The sequence below is a fragment of the Stegostoma tigrinum genome, chromosome 10, assembly GCF_030684315.1.
Source record: "Stegostoma tigrinum isolate sSteTig4 chromosome 10, sSteTig4.hap1, whole genome shotgun sequence".
NCBI classification, from domain to species: Eukaryota; Metazoa; Chordata; class Chondrichthyes; order Orectolobiformes; family Stegostomatidae; genus Stegostoma; species Stegostoma tigrinum.
The window spans coordinates 40,921,647-40,941,311 of record NC_081363.1 but is presented as its reverse complement, the minus strand read 5'-3'; the positions used below and the strand labels follow the sequence as shown (position 1 = coordinate 40,941,311).

General features: G+C 43.7%; 1 pseudogene; it reads right to left on the bottom strand.

Annotated features, from left to right (window-relative positions):
* Nucleotides 1-19,665, bottom strand: part of LOC125455545 (60 kDa lysophospholipase-like) — an 80,730-nt pseudogene that overhangs the window by 19,543 nt on the left and 41,522 nt on the right.

Here is a 19,665-nt window from a genome sequence, read left to right as displayed (position 1 = left end):
TAGAGGAGAAATGAAGTAATGCATCCTTCCTGACAGCCTCAAGTTTCAAATGTGGGTGGTAGTTCATGATCACGCAGGACACCAAGTGTCAGAAAAGAGGACTGCCTTAACCAGAGAGTGTGGTGTTACTGACCCAGGATGGCTGCTGATATTGATGACTACTATACCATTGAGAGAGATGTTACTTCCCTGCTTTGGCTGAAGTACTTCAGCTCAGTGTAGGATCTCTGATCGCCAAGAGTCCTCTAGAAGTTCTTGCAATAGATTTTTCCAGTCCTTGACCACAGAAGTTACAGGCCTGAGCAAATTCTCGCACTCACAGATGTGCAGTTAGTGCTGCTAGTTGGTATAACTGCAGGCTTAGGAGAATACTGGGCTTCAGTGAGTAAGGTAAGCAAGATAAGATTCTTTAATCTTCTTAATGTAAATGGATAGAGGTGGCAGTTGGGGTAGTGATGTGCTCCTCCTGCCAGATGTGGGATATCAGGGAGCAGTCTAATGTCGCTGATGACTACGTCTGGAGGATGTGTGACCAGCTGCACCTCACAACATGTTGTTCAGTTGGATGCTCTGAGCGGTTGCATGAAATTCTTAAGGGGCAAGGTGAGTAGCGAATGATCATTGTGCACATTGGTACCAACAACGTAGGTAGAATGAGGGACGAGGTCTTGTGGAGTGAGTAGAGGAAGCTAAGAAAGAAACTGAAAAGCAGCACCGAGGGTAGTAATCTCTGGGATATTACCAGTGGCAAGTACTACTGAGGCAAGGAATAGAAAGCTAGAGATGAATATGTGGCTAAGGAGCTGGTGTAGGGGGTAGGGTCATTGGGACCTCTGGGAAGAGGGTCACCTGTACAAGAGGGAATGGATTGAATATAAAACTGAAGGGAAACCGACATCCTCACAGGAAGATTCAATAGTGCTACGAGAGGATTTAAACTAGAGTGACAGAGGACTGGGATCCAGAACAGCAGGTCAGCAAGTGGAAGGATTGAGGGGAAGGTAGATATTAGAACCAGTAAATCAGACAAATGACAGGCAGAGACAGGTAAATGAATGTGATGGTACTAAAAAGTGCTGAAGTGCATTTATTTCAACGCAAGTAATATCGTAGGTAAGGTAGATGAGCTTCAGCCTGGATCAGTATGTAGGTCTATAATGTTCTAGCTATTACAGAGACTTGATTTGGAGAGGGGCAGCACTCGCTGCTGAACATTCCAGAGTTTGTTTAGATGAAATAGAAAGGAAATTAAATAGGTTTGGAGTTGTATTACTAATCAGTGATCACAATTCCTTAAGTTTTAAGATAGCTACAAATAAGGAGAAGTCAGAACCACGTGGCAAAGTACTAAATTGAGGGAGGGCAAATTAAATCAGTGATATCCAGGAGCTGGGAAGTGTTAATTGGGAGCAGCTATTATCAGGCAAGTCCATATTTGATGTGTGGGAATTGTCTAAAGACCTGTTGATAAGAGTTCAGGATCGGCATGTTCGAGAAAGGAACAAGGAGAAGGATGGCAAGATAAAAGGTGCCCTTGGATAGCAAGAGAGGTTATGAATTTAATCAAAAGGAAAAATGACGCCTGCATAAGAAATAGGAAGCAAAAATTGGACAGGGCCTGTGAGGAATATAAAGGAAACAAGAAAGAACCCAAGCAAGGATTTAGGGCAAGAAAGAGCCTTGAAATGACCTTGGCAAATAGGTTTAAAGAGAATCCCATTCTATACATCTATTAAAAACAAAAAAGGATAACTAGGGAGAAAGTAGGACCCCTCAAGGATAAAGGAGAGGACTTGTGTTTGGTGGCAGAGGATATGGGTGAAATCCTAAATGTCAGTATTTACCCAGGAGAAGGACATGGAGAAGAAGTGAGATTTGTGTGGAGCATGCCAATATGCTAGGGCATTTTGAGATCAAGAAAGAACTGGGGTTGGGTCTTTTGAAGAGCATTAAAGTGGATAAGTTTCCAGGACCAATAGTACCTACCCCAGGTTATTGAGAGAGGCAAGAGAGGAAATTGCTAGGGCCTTGAACAAGGTCTTTATTGTAACTAGCGACTGGAGAAGTCCCAAAAGGACTGGTGAGTAACTGTGATTAATTCATTCGAGAAGGGAAATAGGGTAATGTATGAAACTACAGACTAGTATGCCTTACATCAGTGATAGAAAGCTATTGGACAGCTAGGATTTGCATGCATTTGGAAGAGCATGGCCTAATTAAGGACAGTCAGCATGGCTTGTGCAGGGCAGGTCAGTCTTACTAACTTGATTAAATTTTTTGAGGAGGTGACGAAGGTGATCGATGAGGGTAGAGCAGTGGCTGTTGTCTACATGGATTTTAGTAAGGCTTTCGACAAGGTCCCTCATAGTAGGCTCGCCTAGAAGATGAGGGTGTATGGGATCCATAGTGACTTGGCCGCGTAGATTCAGGATTGGCTTGCCCATTGAAAGTAGAATGAATTGGTGAAAAATTATTTTTTAGGCTGGAAGTCTGTGACTAGTGGTGTTCCTTGACGTTCTGTATTGGAACTGCTGTTGTTTATGATATGTATGAATGACTTGGATGAAAATTTAGATGGGTGAGTTAATAAGTTCACAGATGATACAAAGATCGGAGGAGTTATGTATAGTGTAGAAGGTTGTCAAAGGATACAGCGGGATATAGATCAGTTTTAGATTAGATTCCCTACAGTGTGGAAACAGGCCCTTCGGCCCAGCAAGTCCACACCGCCCTTCAAAGCATCCCACCCAGACCCATTATAACCCACACACCCCTGAACACTACGGGCAATTTAGCATGGCCAATCCACCTAGCCTGCACATCTTTGAACTGTGGGAGGAAACCAGAGCACCTGGAGGAAATCCACGCAGACATGGGGAGAATGTGCAAACTCCATACAGACAGTCGCCCGAGGCTGGAATCGAACCCGGGTCCCTGGCGCTGTGAGGCTGCAGTGCTAACCACTGAGCCACCGTGCCACCTAAGGTCAGTTACAGAGAAATGGCAGATGGAGTTCAATCCAGGCACATGAGAGATGCTGTACTTTGGGTGATCAAATGTTAAGGAAAAAATATATAGTTAATGGCAGGGCCCTGTACAGCATTGATGTACAGCAGGATCTTGAGGTTGAAGTCCATAGCTCCCAATTAGATGCTATTAGTAAAGGGTGATGAAGGCGGCATATGGCATAGCTGCCTTTATTGGTTGGGGAATGGAGTACAAGATTCAGGTCGTCATGTTGCAGCTTTACAAGTCTTTGATTTGGCCACAATTAGAGTACTGCATTCAGTTCTGGTTCTCACATTACAGGAAGGATATGGAGGCTTTGGAGAGGGCATAGAAGAGGTTTAACAGGATGCTGACTGGATTAGAGGGTATTACCTATGAAGAGTGGCTAGAGAAATGCAGATTGTTTTCTCTGGAGTGGCAAAGACTGAGGGGAGACTTGATATAAAATAGGATTGATGGTCAGACTCTTTCCCACAATCAAAGTGCCTAAAACTAGGGAGTGTGCTTTTAAGATTGGTGGGGTGGAGTTCAAAGGAGATGTGAGGGGCAATTTTTTTTTTACACAGTGTGTTAGGAGTGTGAAATGCGCTGCCAGAGTAGGTGGTGGAGGCAGATACAATAGGAACATTTAAGAGACTTCCAGATAAGCACATGAATATGCAAGGAATGGAGAGATATGGACCAAGGGTAGAGAGGGATTAGTTTAATTTTAAGGGCCCACTCATGTGCTGTACAGTTCTCTGTTCTATATTCTTCAAGTTCAAGCAGACATTCTGACCCATGTCCAAAAGTCCTCAACTACAGACAAATTGTTAATGCATGAAAGGTTTGTCTGTTTGGTATCCCATATTGGATGCACAGTGATCAAAGGCACAACTTTGACAGCAAGATCCTCCAAAAATTTTCCAAGATCTGTGGCATAGCAACACCACCCCTATCATTCATAGGATAGGTTACAGTGCAAATGATTAAAACATACTCTGCATGACTATCATGAGCACCTTGCCAGCAGAAGTAGTCTAAGTACCTTCCAGAGCTGCTTTACACTTATAATAGCACCTCGTACTCCTTTGTGGGTTACTCTCCACAGTGTCTTCTTTGGAGGAGACCCAGTCCTGCCTGTGGGCCATCCCCTTCAGCTCACCACACCTTTTGATTGGAACAGCCGCATCGATGAGTGGACAGTTAGCATCACACAAATTAACCCACATATTGTAAGATGGTATCTGTCCAAGAGGGCAGAGATAAATATTGGGAAGAAAAACCCTGAACAATTGCAAGGCTGATTGGACTGAGGGTGTTCCTCTGAATTCAGAATATTAGGGGTCAGAATAAGATGTATAATGTTGGTACCTGAAATCCACAAAGTCATCAAGTGACATAACACAGATGGCCACACCCATGTCGTTGAACAAATAGCTAAAAGGGTAGTTTCAGAAGATGGTTCATAGAGGGGAGTTGCTTGAGGCCAAGGGTCTGGTGCTTGCCAGTCATTTGTCCACTTAATTGGTGCTGAAGTGAAGATTTCACATCCACACGAATGGCACATTCCAGCATTATGGTCTATTTCAACCTGCTAAAAATGCAACGACTCAGCACACAGCCACCATATCCTGTGTGTCATTGCTGAGACAGTAAAGTTGAAGCAGGGAAGTATCTAAATGGGACCAACTGGGTGAGCAATAGCTCAAACAGCCATTGCTAAACTCAGCACAGACAATGGGTCATCCCTGGTATCCATTAACTCAAGCATTACTTCAATAATTTACCCTGGTCAGCCCAGGTGTTTATGTTGAGGATGTCACTGATGTGGTATTGGCAGGCCTACTAGCATGCAGGACCCATCCTTGGTCACAGCCACAGTGTTGTTAAGACAAATACAAGCACTGCAGTTCACAAGCAGTCAGATGATTAGAAACCCCACATTAACAACATCTAACTCTACAGTGCAGATAATCAGCTGACAGATTGTATGGAACAGTTTAACTGATTATATATACTACCAAAGTTGTAAATTTCTTTAATTCCAGATTGGATCCATGGAATGATGTTCAGCTTAGAACTGCAAGACAACTCTCCCCACTTATTATTCATTGATACTCCCAACAGCACCAAATGCATTAATTTAAAAAACAGGAGGAAATAAAATGTGCCCATGACTAATACCTAATCTGAACATCCACGTAAAGATAAAATACAGCACCCAACAGAAGGTTCATGAATTGCAGAAGTTGTCAACAGATATCCAGAACTGATTATATCACTTATGAATAGTCTTATGGATGTTGCAGAACAAAGAGATCTTAGGGTGCAGATTCATTGTTCTTTGAAAGTGGAGTCGCAGATACACAGAGCAGTGAAGGCGGCATTTGGTACATTTGTGTTTGAGTATATGGAGTATAGGAGTTGAGATGTCATGTTGCGACTCTACAGGACATTGGTCAGGCTATTTCTGGAATTCTGCATCCAGTTCTGGTCTCCCTGCTGTGGGAAAGATGTTGTTAAATTTGAAAGGGTGCAGAAGTGGCTTAGTAGGATGTTGCTGGGGTTGGAAGGTTAGAACTTCTGCGAAAGACTGAATAGGCTGGGGCTATTTTCCCTGGAGCATTGGAGGCTGAGGTTGAGAACCTAGAGGTACATAAAATCATGAGAGGCATGGATATGGTAGATAGCCAAAGTTTATTCCGCAGAGTAGGGGAGTCCAAAACTAGAGCCCCAAAACTAGGTTTAAGGTGAGGGGAAAGATTTAAAAGGGACCTAAGGAGCAACATTTTCACGCAGAAGGGAGTAAGGCGCCAGAGGAAGTGTTGGATACTGGTATAATTACAACTTTTAAAAGATGGGTTCATGAATAGGAAGGGATTAGAGGGATGTGGGTCATTTGCTGGCAAATAGGAGGAGATTAATTTAGGGCATCTGATTGTCATTGATAAGTTGAACAGAAGGGTCTGTTTCTGTGCTGTACAACTCTGTGACGCTATGACTATGAATGCCAATTATATGCAACAAACCATATGCCAAAGCAGAACAATACCACAACCAGAAACATTGAGTAATCCTAGTGCAACAGTCTCACATGCAACCAACAACACAACAACCAAAATAACATACTGAAAATGGTAAGCAGTCTCCAGCATCTACCCACTGCCAATGTTTCGTTAGAAACATGAGTGGCAGTATGAAAATAATTAGAGTCACTCTCGCACATCACTGCAATTTATACATCCCTTGATTTCTCAAAATAATCTATGTATTTATGGGCATATTTTAACTAAAATAAGATGAGTGGAAAAAAAATCAACAGCAACACTTTATCATTGCAAACTCTAGCGTCCAAAGTTAGTATGACATTTCATTTTTTAAACTAAAAAGTCTGTGTAATTGCACAGAGAGCAGCTGATTACAAATGCAATGGTTCTATATTTAAGTGAGAAAAATCTTTAGCAAAACTTCAGAGAGGACCTGCCTTGTAAAAAGTTTAACAGGCCTCTGTAGCCAATTGCAATTTGTACTTCTATTCAGTTATAGACAGAACACCAAGATAACAAAGTGTGGAGCTGGATGAACACAGCAGGCCAAGCAGCATCTGAGGAGCACAAAAGCTGACGTTTCTGGCCTAGAAGAAGGGTCTAGGCCTGAAACGTCAGCTTTTGTGCTCCTCAGATGCTGCTTGGCCTCCTGTGTTCATCCAGCTCCACACTTTGTTATCTTAGATTCTCCAGCATCTGCAGTTCCCATTATCACATAGAGAACACCTACTGGTGACGAAAAAGATATCAAATGATGCAAATAATAGATAGGAAAATTGACTCTGATCAAGAACATTTTTTCAGCAAGTGGAAGTTCTACCGTATAATTACCTAAATCTTACTTACCAGAGGTCAGCAAATCCATAACTCCCTCAAACTAAGTCAAGATACTCATTCCAACTCTTCCAATTATGCAACTGGCAAAGCAGTGAGTATTTGCCTTGGAAGCTTCCACTTTTGATTCATGGTAACAAACCCAGGATTGAATTTCAATGATCCAACATGGACCATTGATATGTCATGTGATTTTTCTGGAGCTAACAGGGGCACTGTTGATCCCCTGGTCGCTTATAAGTATTTCCTAAATGGCCACTGGTGTTGCTATCAAAAACTGCAAATTAATTAGGCTGCTCATTGATTGACGCAAATCAGAAGGTACATAGTGCATGGTCTGTGCACATGAAAATTCCATTCTGAGTATGAATATTTGAGCATTTACCTTGATTTGATTGAGGAGTCATACATTCAGGTTGCCTCCCTTTAAGATGTATCTAGGGATTTAGGAACCTATGAGATGGCAGAGGTGCCACCCAATGTCCATTTCTCAACTCCCAGTCTCCAATGTTCAAATGAGAAATCGACAGTTAACAGTCAACCTTCTGTCCTACACACTACACATTTTTCAGAAAAGTCAGAAAATATCAGATACTTCTGTGACAATTGAAAATGACATTCAGCAACTTGATACATGAGCTATTGTTATAATGATTAGGCCATTCCCTCGTACATTTTGGAAAAGAGTGCATTCTATATGGCCTGTTGAAGTTAATGCTGAAATGGAGAGCTCACAGAAGGAATTAATTAGAGTAAAAACAGCCCTTTTTTAAAAAAGTTATTTAATGTGGTACAAAAACCAAGTTATTACACACTTGCATTTAATGTCAATTCTCCTTGAATCTGAACGACCAGCAATTTGACCTTTTGTGTTCTGATCTGACCAGGGAGAGGAAAAACAATTCCTTATTTGTTAGGAATATTGGAGATTATTCCTTTTAAGTGTGTTGCATGTTTGTATATTTACTTTATAAAACTAAACCTATAAGAAGACATTAAATTTCTCCATGCACCCTCAAAAATAGAAAAATAAACAAAACAACTTCAATTTTAGGGAACCACAAGTCATAGAACCGTAAACAAAAACAAAAGGCATAATGTTATGATGGTTTGGTTTCCACACTGAGTAATGTACGTAGATCAGGTTTCTCAGGTACATGGCAAATTAGAATCTTACCTGCACAACCTGGTGCCTACATCTGCAAGCTCATCTTTTGAGAAATGGGCACCAGTCTGCCGCAATAACCTGATGACTTCAGTGTGCCTGCAAAAAGAAAATTGTAGTAATTAGCAAGGAAAAAAAACAGAAGTTGCATCGCAGGGCTGATCCTTATCAAACTTGGAACATTAAGTTGGTCTCATTCACAGTTGTTAGAAATTAAGAAGTGAGTAAAATCAATATAAAAGGTGGTATTTAGCTTAGAATAAGAAAAAAAATCAAATTGAAACTATCAAATTGTTTCAATAGAAACGTGTAATTGAGATTTTTGCTTTTTTTAAACCAACTTGAGTTTTCTTGTTACCTCTTCAACATTCATCTTGATAAAATTTTTGTCCATTTCTGCCCTACTTCTGACTTTTGCATTGCATCCACCATCTTCTGTTATCATTGTTCAATAAACAAACATATTGAATTGACACTATCCACTTCAATCTTCACTCTAGTAGTATATTCCTTCCAGTTACTATTGTTTGACTTTCTGATGTGCATTTTAAACTTATTGATCTGACTTTATTTATGATCATTTATAGGGCTTCTTCTGATTCTGCAATTCCTGCTATGTTGTTAGCATACTGCAATATTTTTTGTACCTCACAACTGCATTACCTCCAGAATTGATTATTCCCATAATATTCCTATCTGGTCTTCTACATGTTGCCCTCCATAAACTTGAAAAGCTCTGTGATTGTATCATACCTATTATTCAGGTGCTGTTGGATCCACACTAGTGTAATGATTGGAATGAGGTTAGCCAAATCGAGCTCAGAAAATTAGTTCCCCGATTGATCCAACTAGGGAGTCCTGGCTGACAGATGTAAGCAGGAATGTCAGGGTTTCTGTTCACCTCTAGGAACCAGCACTGAGCTCGCTGGATCACTATCATGTACTGTGCACTGTCGAACTTTCTTTTAAGTGTTGTAACTGTATCTGCACCCACTACTTCCTCTGGCAGCTCATTCCATAAACAAACCACCTTATGTGAAAAAGTTACCCCTCATTCTTTTTAAAATGTTTCTCCTATCACCTTAACATTTTGCCCCCTAGTTTTGAACTCCCCACCCTAGGGAAAAGACCTTGGCTATTCATCATATCTATAACGCTCCTGATTTTAGCAGTCTCTATAAGGCCAACCCTCAAAAAGTCACAAACTAGCTAGCCTCTCTTATAAACTCAAACCCTCCAGTCCCAGTAACAGCCTTGTAAATCTTTTCTACACCGTCTCCAATTTCACAATATCTGTCCAAAAGTAGGGCAACCAGAACTGCGCACACTATTACAAAAGTAGCCTCAGCAAAAGACCTTTACAACCACAATGTAATGTCAGTGGTCTGAGCAATGAAGGCAAGCATGCCAGACACCACCTTTACCAAGCTACCTGTGAGGCAACATTCAAAGAATTATGTACTTGGACTCCCACTCTGTTCAACAGCAGTCTTCAGAGTCCTACCATTAACTGTGTAAGTCCTGCCCTTGTTCATCTTACCAAAATGCAATACCTTGCATTTATCTACAGTAAACTCCATCTCATAAATTGATTTGAGGAAATGACATATTTTCTACTGAAAAAAATGAGTAAGAAGGGAAGATCTTTCATAGTGTTCATTCCATATCACATGTATAGCTGAATGTAATTTTCAAGTAGTTATTTATTTGTCTCCCAATGTTGTCATTTTCCTCCTCCCCTTCATGTTCCTATTCAATAACTCACCAACTTGCAGAGTCAATATGAAATATTTTCCTTTGCCTGTGCCAACTGCCATTTGCATAATATCCCTGACACTAGGGAGTACATGAAAACATGTTACAGCAAGTAATTCCACGTTTCAGTTCGATGACTAGCAGGGTGCCAGAACTCAGGATAAGAATCTCAAATGCAAGTCTGAATTTTTTTGTTGTTGTGGCATCCGTCAGTCTCGAGGGACCATGTATCTGCGCTTGAAGAGTTTTGATTCAGCTGCTGGTGATAGTGCAATGTCTGTTGTGGCTGTACGGGCCCACATGGGAGTGACAGTCTCGGTTGCAGCGACTGCATTTGAAGACACTCTCCTCCAGTGTTGCCATGTTGCTTTCTTTCTGTCAAGGATGCTTTTCCTCAACGGCGAGCCTCAGTTTCTCCTCTCCTCGCACCAGCCCTTTGCGTAGATCCAGTCTCCAGCGTGAGCGATTGTTTGCGACGTCTTCCCATCCCTCGACGTTCAGGTCCATTGACTTCATGTTCCTTTTGCAGACGTCCTTGAAACGAAGAGGAGATCATCCTTGTGCTCTCTTGCCAATGGCCAATTCCCCATACCGCACATCTTTCGGGATCCTCCCGTCCAGCATCCGATGTATGTGACCCAACCAGCGGAGGCGGCATTGTTGGTGTAGGGTGAAGAGGCTGGGTACCTGGGCGCTGGTGAGGACTTCGGTGTTGGTGACTTGGTCGGTCCGCTTGATGTCTAGAATGCATCTCAGACTGCAAAGGTGGAAAGCATTGAGACGCCGCTCTTGTTTGGGGTAGAGGCTCCAGGTCTCACTGCCGTAAAAGCAGTGTGCTGAGGATGCACGCGCTATAGACTGCAATCTTGGTGTTGGTAGTCAGCGTTTTGTTCTCCCTAGCAAATGTGGAAGCTGCTCGTCCGATCCGCCTATATAATGGATAATATTGGGATAGTGTTGGGGGAGGGTCTTAGCTTAGTTCACAGTCGGCGCAAGGGCCTGTTCTGTGCTGTATTGTTCTATGTTCTATGTTCTTGTAGTCCAGAGAGAGGCTGTCTGTAACGGTGGAGCTGAGGTATGTGAATTTGCGGACTACCTCTAGCTCGTAGTTGTTGATGGTGATAACAGGGTGGTGCTCAACACCTTGACTCAGCACATTGGTCTTCTTCAGGCTAATGGTCATGCTGAATTCCTGGCAGGCTCTTGAGAGGTTGTCCATCAGGCGCTGTAGTTGCTCTTCAGAGTGTGATGCCAACGCTGCATCATCTGCAAACAACATGTCTAATGAGTACTTCACAAACCTTGGATTTTGCCTTCAGCCAGGACAGACTGAACAGCCTTCTGTCCGATCTGGTGTGGAGGTAGACACCATCAGTTAATGTTCCAAATGCGTATTTCAGCACGAGTGCTAAGAAGATGCTGAACAGGGTGGGGGCAAGCACACAGCCCTACTTAACACTGCTGCGGATGTTGAAAGCCTCCGAAGAGCCGTCAAATTGAATGATGCCTTTCATATCCGCGTGAAGTGATTGGACTATTCTGAGGAGTCTCAGAAGACAGCCAATCCTGACGAGGATTTTGAACAAGCCTTCTCTGCTCACAAGGTCGAATGCCTTCGTGAGTTCGATGATAGGTGATGCAGAGTGGTTGTCTTTGCTCTCAGCATTTCTCTTGTAGCTGTCGGGAGAAGGTCATGTTGGTTGAGGAGCATTATGACCCGAAACCGCACAGATGATTCAGGGTATACCCTTTTGGCGATTTTCTGTAGTCTGTTCAGGACCACGCGGGCGAAGACCTTCCCAACACTGCTCAGCAACGAGATTCCTCTGTAGTTGTTAGTCGCTTCTGTCCACTTTGTTCTTATAGAGGGTGACAACGTTGCAGTGTCTCACGTCTTGCGGCACCATTCCCTCTTCCCAGCACTAGCACAGCAGTTCCAACAGGTGGCTAAGCAGAACTCCCTTTGCACACTTGACCTCTGGTGGGATGCTTTCCCAGTGGGTAAGCTGTCGATGGCTCTGCTCAGCTCGTCAGCAGTCGGCAATGCGTCCAGCTCCTCCATGACCAGGAGGCATTCCACGGTGCCTAACACATTGTCCGAGATGTTGATTTCCCTGGAGTAGAGAGTTCGGAGTAATGCTCTACCCATCTCTCCATCTGCTTGCTTTTGTCTTTGATGATCTTGCCTGTCCTGGATTTTAGTGGAGCTGTCTTGCTCTGGGTTGGACCAATGGCTTTCTTGATCCCCTCATACATTCCATGCAGTCAACACGGCTTTGTGAGGGGCAGGTCATGCCTCACAAACCTTAGAGTTCTTTGAGGATGTGACTACAAAAGTTGATGAGGGTCGAGCTGTGGATGTGGTGTATATGGACTTCAGCAAGGCATTTGATAAGGTTCCCCATGGTAGGCTCATTCAGAAGGTCAGGAGGAATGGGATACAGGGGAACTTAGCTGTCTGGATACAGAATTGGCTGGCCAACAGAAGGCAGCAAGTGGTAGTGGAAGGAAAATATTCTGCCTGGAAGTCAGTGGTGAGTGGTGTTCCACAGGGCTCTGTCCTTGGGCCTCTACTGTTTGTAATTTTTATTACTGACTTGGATGAGGGGATTGAAGGATGGGTCAGCAAGTTTGCAGACGACACAAAGGTTGGTGGTGTCGTTGACAGTATAGAGGGCTGTTGTAGGCTGCAGCGGGACATTGACAGGATGCAGAGATGGGCTGAGAGGTGGCAGATAGAGTTCAATCTGGATAAATGTGAGGTGATGCATTTTGGAAGGTCAAATTTGAAAGCTGAGTACAGGATTAAGGATAGGATTCTTGGCAGTGTGGAGGAACAGAGGGATCTTGGTGTGCAGATACATAGATCCCTTAAAATGGCCACCCAAGTGGACAGGGTTGTTAAGAAAGCATATGGTGTTTTGGCTTTCATTAATGGGGGATTGAGTTTAAGAGTCGTGAGATCTTGATGCAGCTCTAAAAAAAAAAATTGGTTAAACCGCACTTGGAATACTGCGTCCAGTTCTGGTCTCCCTATTATAGGAAAGATGTGGATGCTTTGGAGAGGGTTCAGAGGAGGTTTACCAGGATGCTGCCTGGACTGGAGGGCTTATCTTATGAAGAGAGGTTGACTGAGCTCGCACTTTTTTCATTGGAGAAAAGGAGGAGGAGAGGGGACCTAATTGAGGTAAACAAGATAATGAGAGGCATAGATAGAGTTGATAGCCAGAGACTATTTCCCAGGGCAGAAAAGGCTAACATGAGGGGTCATAGTTTTAAGCTGGTTGGAGGAAAGTATAGAGGGGACGTCAGAGGTGGGTTCTTTACACAGAGTTGTGAGAGCATGGAATGCGTTGCCAGCAGCAGTTGTGGAAGCAAGGTCATTGGGGACATTTAAGAGACTGCTGGACATGCATATGGTCACAAATTTGAGGGTGCATACATGAGGATCAATGGTCAGCACAACATCGTGGGCTGAAGGGCCTGTTCTGTGCTGTACTGTTTTATGTATGTTACCGGTGTCAAATGACAACTGGATGCTTTCACATAGTTGTAGCCATTTGCACAGCGTCTGGCTGCCTTCTGTGCATTGTTTCTTGCTGTCCTCAGTGCTTGCAGTGTTACCTGGGTAGGTTGGTGTTTGTGTTTCAACAGTGCAACACGCTTTGCCTCAACTGTCACATTCGCGTTTGCTTCAAACCAGTCCCGTGTCTTGCTCCACTTCTTCCCAAATGTTTTCAACGTAGTGCTGTGGATAGTGTCCCTTTCGAGAGAGTCCCATCTCTGCTGTGCAGCTCCTTCTGGTGGGTCTGCAAGGAGGGTGTCCTCCAGTAACTTGGTGAATGCTGCCAGTTTGTCTGAATGTTGGGTCATAATAGCATTGATACGCTGCTTGCCTGCAGGCTCGGCGTAGTGCATCTTCTTTGGTTGGAGCCTGAGTTTGCAGCAAACCAGGGAGTGATCTGTGTCAGTCGGCACTCTGAAAGGTCCAAGTCATGAGCACATTTTTCAGGTGGCTGCATCTTGAGAGGATCAGGTCTAGCTGGTGCCAGTGTTTGGAGCGGGAACATCGTCATGAAACTTTGTGCTGAGATTTGGCCTGGAAGTAGGTGTTGGTGACACATAGTTCATGGAGCATGCAAAGCTCGAGCAGTCTTTGTCCATTTTCATTCACGTTGCTGATCCCATACCATCCCAGACAGCCTGGCCGGGAGTCGTGGTCGGCACCCACTCTGGCATTGAAGTCGCCAAGTAGCAGCAACTGTTCCCGATTTGGGATCGCCTGTATTTTCCTTGAAAGCTGATCATAAAACTCCTCCTTTGCATCTTGTTGGGGCATAAGCACTGATAAAGGTTGACAGGCCCATTAGTGGTGTGCAGTCGAAGTGAGAGGATCTGCTCCGATCCATCCTTGCTGGGTTCCACTAACTTCAACAGCGAGTTCTTCACAGCAAAGCCGACACCATGCTCTCTGGTCTTGTCTATGCCTTTCCCCTGCCTGAAGGTATAGTCTCTCTCACATAAGGTCCCCGATTCTGGGAGCCTTGTCTCTTGAAGCGCTGCAATGTCCACTTGGAGTCGTAGCAGTTTGTTGTTAATCACTGCTGTCTTGCGGGGGACACTGATCTCTCAAAGGTCATCTGATAGACCAGTTGTCATGGTCCGTACGTTCCAGCATCCAAGTCTGAATGGTGGCTTCTTTCCTTGTTGTTTTACTTGGTGCAGTGTTTACAGTCCGCGATTCAGGATACTTGTATCCCTAGGCCCCACCCACTCAGTGCAGCAGGTGGACTGCTGTGGGGCAGCACCTAATTGACTGGGGGCTGCCCAGCTTGAGGCGAGTGGTAGCTGTCCAGTGAGGCATGATGGCCTGTCCCTCTGTCGAAAGCAACTCCTGGCGCCTTGCTCGACGCCAATCAAGTGCGGCTTATAACCGGTAGACTGCTGCTTTGTGTTTTGCTGCCGCGGTGATGCAACGCTGGAGTGTCTTCTCCAGGGCACAGGCCTGGGCAGGGTTTTTATGAGAGATCAGCAGTTGCCCATGTAGCACATCTCCCCTCTCCACAACACCAGTGTGGTCCAAGGGAAGGGCAGGGGCCGATACTACTTGGCACCAGTGTCATCGCAGGAGTTGCCAGAACGAGGTTGGATATAACATCGGACTGCCGTAGGGACTCTGGCTCTGGATTTATCCTCAGGGTTTACTCCCAAAGCCTTTCCCGTGATTGGATATGGCCGCAAAGGTTTAAAATCAGAGTTTTCCTTTTTTAAAGCAATTTAAGATGTAAAATGTAAAGATTTGATTTTAAAAATGTAAAATACAATGAACAGTGTGCACCTTTGCTGTGCATACATGGTGCTATTCACATTAACGTAGAATAAGAGAAGGAGAAAAAAAGTTGAGAGTCCAACTTCCTTTCCACCGCCGCATTTCACACTTAGGGCTTTCCAGCCTTCGCCATGTCTCTGCTGGTATCCTGCATTTTTTGCAATTGTATTTTAAAGAGAAAGATTTGTTAAACCTCTGGAGAAGATTTGATTTTGAAAAAAAGAGCACTGGATGCATTTGCAGTATAAAATTTATTACACTTCTAGTTGGGAATATGAGTTCAATAAGGAAGGGAACAAAGAACAAAGAACAAAGAAAATTACAGCACAGGAACAGGCCCTTCAGCTCTCCAAGCCTGCACAGGGAATTGCTGAATAGCAATATTTGGAAAGAGAGGAGAAAGCCTGAAGAAAGGCATGTTCCTCTTTACATCATTCTGTTTTACCTTATCAACAAAAGAACAAAAAGTTAAAGTTAATAGCAATTGTGGGTAAGAACTACTGATTCCATATCCTTGACTAAGGAAAATGACGACATGTCGCTGAAGGTAAAGGGGACAGTAAGTAGGATAATGTCACCACAATGTGGGACAAAGTAAACAAGTAGTATAGGGTGTTTGTGATGGAGAGACAGCAGTAATCATAGAGAGTTTCATATACATGTAAACTAGAAAAAAAATCACATTGGCAGTAGAGGCCTTGATGAGGATTTCAAAGAATGCCTTTGAGATAGTTTCTTGGAGCAGTGCATTCTGGAACTGTCCAGACAGCAGGCTATATTAGATTTTCTGAACAAGGGTCCAGACCCGAAATGTCAGCTTTCCTGCTCCTATGATGCTGCTTGGCCTGCTGTGTTCATCCAGCTCCACACCTTGTTATCTCAGGCTATATTAGAGACTTTGTTGGTGGGTTTTGAGAAGATTTGTAGTTCAGGTTGAGGTTCTGGATGTAAGTTTGCTCGCTGAGCTGGAAGGTTCATTTTCAGACATTTCGTCACCATTCTAGGTAACAGTGAGCCTCCGATTTAACGCTAGTGTTATGTACAACTTTCTATTTATGTGTTTGGGTTTCCTTGGATTGGCGATGTCATTCCCCGTGTTGGTGATGTCATTTCCTGTTCTTTTTCTCAGAAGGTGGTAGATGGGCTCCAAATCAATGTGTTTGTTGATGGAGTTCCGGTTGGAATGCCATGCTTCCAGGAATTCCTGGAAGCATGGCATTTCAACCGGAGCTCCATCAACAAACACATTGATTTGGAGCCCATCTACCACCTTCTGAGAAAAAGAACAGGAAGTGACATCACCAACCCAAGGAAACCCAAACACAAATAGAAAGCGAGACACAACACCAGTGTTAAACCAGAGGCTCACTGACGTTACCTAGAATGGTGACGAAATGTCCGAAAACGAACCTTCCAGCTCAGCGAGCAAACTTACATCCGTTAGATGTTGTGTAATGTAATATGATTAATAAATGAGTAAAGGAGAAGTGGCAGTGACCATAATATGATTGAACTTTGCATTTTGTTTATAAAAGGTTACATCTAAGATTAATATTTTATACGTAAATGAGGGCAACTGTGTGTGCATGAAAGCGGAGTTAGCTGAATGAGCTGTCATACTAGCGAGGGAATGGCTTCTTGAATATATTTAGGGTGAAAACTAGAGAAGTGCAGCATCGCGAGGTTATCCCTAGGCTTGTGGTAGAGTAAGGTACTGAAGTCTGTCCTTGATGGAGATGTCCAAGAATGAATCTGATTCTGAAGAGTAGTCCATGGTAAGTGGGATCATATAGGGGTGCAAATTTGGTCTCCATGTCTGTTCCGTGTATCTGGATGAAGAACTAGTTGTTAAAGGTGTGCTTGGGGATGAAGCGGATGAGTTCTGGGATGGCGCTTAGAAATTGGCAGTTGTTGGCATAGAGTACTGAGGCTGTTGCAGCAATACTGCTGTCATGACAATGCTGGTGTTAAGTATCAAAATATCCATTGTGATGAGGAGTAATCCTGGTTTGACTGGTCTATGGGTGCTGAGTTTCTGTAAAAATCTGCAGTGTCACAACAGAAACTGGGGGTTCCTTGTACATTGGGTTTCAAAATGCCCTCAACATAGCCAGAGAGGTTCTCACTCAGGGTCCCATTGCCTGATACCATGAAATGTCCAGGTTATTGGCTTTGTGTGTCTTCGGAAGGCAGTAGAAGTCTCCTACGTGAGATGTACATGGATTTCAAATAAACCTGCTGGACTGTAACCTAGAGTCATGTGACTTCTGACTTCTTCTAGCAACTGAACCTGCTCTACATGACCTGTACTCCTTCACCAAGCGTGGTGTATTTGAGGGGAATGCCGACTCATGCACCCATGTCATGGAGAAAGCAGGATATCTCAACTGAGGCAGTGAAACAAGGTAAACTGCAGTACTCAATCTTTACACCATCTGCAGTCATAAGTCACCTGGTCTTCTGCCCATCATCTTTAATAGCACTTACGTGAACATTCAAGAAAGGTTTGTGCTGAATTTTGACTTTTGTGAAATGAACAAATGAAATCCACAAATGCCCATCATTCAATGGGTTAGATTTCAACGATTGTGACTTGTAGTTTATTGTTTATTTGCCCCAAAAGTTAAGCGTACCTGTGTTTCACTGCATTCTTCAGAGGTGTTACCATACTGATCTTTGGCATAAACAGTGGCTCCACGGCTCAGCAAGTATGATACAACTTCATAGTGACCCTCACAAGATGCCACATGCAGTGGGGTTCGTCCATCATAATCCTCACCAGACAAGTTCCCACACTGTAAAGGAATTTGTTTTGAAGTTAAAGTGTCATTAAAAAAAAGAGTGGATCTTAAATTTACCTTCAGAAAAATCTTTGAATTATTATTTTTGGTCTCTTTTTGATAGTTAATTAATCCAATAGGAAGCGGCAGAGAGACTTCACTGAGAAGAATTCTGGGAGAAGTTTGCTCAGTCACCACAATTGATCAGCGAAAGAAGGAAGAACCCCCCCCACCCCCACCCCCACCAAAACTCCGGGGTGTCAGGGAATGGTAAGCCTCAAACATTATATTACAGCATTGCTGGGACTGGACCCTTGACATGTGTGATACCAGGAATTATTACCAAAGTCCTGTTGTCTGTGGAGATGATATTACAGGTGGACATTTAGGTGGGAATCTGAAAATAATTGTAAGACCAAACTCTGACAGAACTACTCAATTCATCAGGACCTGGATATTTGCATTGTGTTTGACTCCTCTGGTCGACTCCTGGCCTGAAGTGGCAGCCTCCCCGCGAGGCACTATCTGGTGCAGCAACCTCTCAGTCCGGCATCACAGTCTCGAGTAATCTCCAAGCCTCATGATCCTCACGGTGAAGACCAGCGCAGTCTGGAACCAGGGCCTGCTGCAAACTAGAGTCTCGATGCCAGCATGGTAGGAGTTGGAAAACCGCTGTTTTGGACTTTTATTTCTACAATGCTGGACATTTTATTTCTCTAATTTTCTAAAACCTTGTAGTTAAAGCAGCTGTACCTAGGTACCTTTTATACCTAAAATGGCACTGTATGAGGCAACATATAAACTTTTCGTTCATTACATACCACAGTGTTTCCATCCTTGCCTTCTCTAACCAAAAAGAGGAGAGACAGATTGGGAGGGGTTGTTAGGAAGTTTGTTGTAGCCATGAGGATACTTGTACTGTTGAAAAGATTGCATTGTAATTTAAGTAACCAGTCAGTGCTGCTACTTGGTATTAGTGCAGTCTTAGGTGAATACTGAGCTTCAGTGAGTAAAATGAGCAAGATTAAGATTATTTAATCTTTTAGTGTAAAAAGGGGCAGAGATGGCAAAAAGGGCAGCGATGTGCAGCTCCTGCCAGATGTGGGAGATCAAGGAGCAGTCTAGTTTCCCTGATGATTATGACTGCAGCAAGTGTGACAACTGCAGCCCTTCACAGACAACATTGTTCAGTTGGACACACTGAGGACAGGGGCAGAGTGTGATAGACACTAGTTGTGGAAGATAATCACACGACAGGTTCAGTCAGGTAGATGGGTGACCACCAAGACAGACAGGTAGTACAGGCTGTTTCCCTCTCTAACATGTAAACCATTCTGGATACTGTAGGGGGTTTGACAGTATCTCAATGGAGTATAGAAGCACCAGCCAAGCCTTTGGCACCACAACTGGCTCTGCTGTAGAGCAGGGTCAGGTAAAATCCAAGCAAGTAATAGTGGTAGGAGATTTGCTAGTTAGGGACACAGACAGGCATTTCTGTGGCCATGTCATAGATTTCAGGATGGTGTATTGCCTCCATGGTACCAGGTCAAGGACGTCTGAGCAGTTGCGTGAAATTTTTAAAGAGGGTGAGCAGCCCAAGGTCATTATGCACAGTGGTACGAATAACTAGCAGAAAGAGAGAGGAGATCCTGCTCACTGAGTACAAGGAATAAAGAAAGAGCCTGAAAAGCAGGACCTCAAGGGTGGTAATCTCTGGGTTACTACCAGTACCATGTGCTAGTGAGGCAAGAAATAGAAAGATAG